This window comes from Lupinus angustifolius, chromosome LG07, assembly GCF_001865875.1.
Source record: "Lupinus angustifolius cultivar Tanjil chromosome LG07, LupAngTanjil_v1.0, whole genome shotgun sequence".
NCBI classification, from domain to species: Eukaryota; Viridiplantae; Streptophyta; class Magnoliopsida; order Fabales; family Fabaceae; genus Lupinus; species Lupinus angustifolius.
The window spans coordinates 11214977-11216405 of NC_032015.1; positions in this window are offsets into that span (position 1 = coordinate 11214977).

A 1429-nucleotide genomic window follows, 5' to 3' on the forward strand; every position below is an offset into this window, starting at 1 on the left:
AGAGTATGTAGTGAAGTCTTGAGCCCTAAAATTGAAGACAACCAATTGGCTGCTTAATAATTAAACAAATATGAAGGTGTTGGCCAAGGAACTGGTCCCATGCATGATACTATTGATCCTAAACAATACTTCACGTTGTTCTTTTTGGTATTTAAAATGCTTTAAGATAAAAAAAATATTTCGGATTTTTTAGCATACATATTTACATTACACAAATATTTCTGTTTTTTTGTCAAAAGAATATATATGCTCCTCTTAAGCATAAGAGAAAATAGCCCCTATTCCAAGTATTGGAAAGTATAAACTTCATTTCATACTCAAACTAATGCCCATACTTGACATTATTTACAAGTTACTTCAACTATAAGTCGCCTATCAAGAATTCCCAAAGAAATCAAGAAAATGAAAGAACCTAACAATCTTTAACTAATTATATTTAACTAAGGGATTCTAGAAGGTTTAAGCTCATACAAGTTGGTTAGAAAACAAAAAAACAACCAATATGAAATATCTGACCGAGACAAGTTATGTACATCGGTCAGATTGCACGAGCCAAGTTTAGGCCAGACTGGCCAGACTGATTTTTCAATTCATGCACCAAAGCCAACATGTCACGGTCAGGATCATGTTGTCTTGGTCTTGTCATGATCAGATGTGTTTAGCCTAATGCCTTGGTGTGTGCCTTGTCTGCTTCCAACCGTATTACGTCTGGTGCCTTGCCTGCTTCCAACTGCATCACGTCTGGTACTATTTCCTCGGTCATGGCTCATAATTCCACGATCACGATCAATTTTCCCTCGGTAATGATGAAGTTTCCCTTGGTCATAAGCATTAGAAGCATCATTTTGACTATGTTTCAATAGCCCCTTTTAAATAAACCATAGCATTTTTTTAATAGCCTAAGTTATTAGCGTTTCTAATTGAATAAAAACAAGATGTCATAAATTAAGCAACTGAACAATATCTCATTGTTGAAAGACTTCTTTGAGAGAGAGGAGTTGTTTTCCCCTCTCATTTTCTCGGTGTGTTCTTTTTAAGTAAGTGAACTCGGTTTTGTTCTTTGTTCGCCAACTCGGCTTTGTTTAAATAAATTCCAACGTCGGTATAATGGTTTTAAGAATATTCCAGTTACAACTTACTTCTTTAATAATCATGTAAATAAGTCATTCCTTCTTTGCCCCATCTCGGCTTTGTTAGAATAAATTCTAATGCCGGTACAATGGTATCGAAGCAATTACCTATTACATAATTATTAAGTACCTTTGAATACCATCTCGGTTTTGTGGAATAAATTCCAACATCGGTTTAATGGTATTCTTATATATAAAAGTGATGAATAGTTAGTTGTTAGATACAAATAAATAATTAAAGAATAAAATAATAAATTTAAGTGACCTTTTATTTATTTACTCCCTTTTGGGTTCATTTT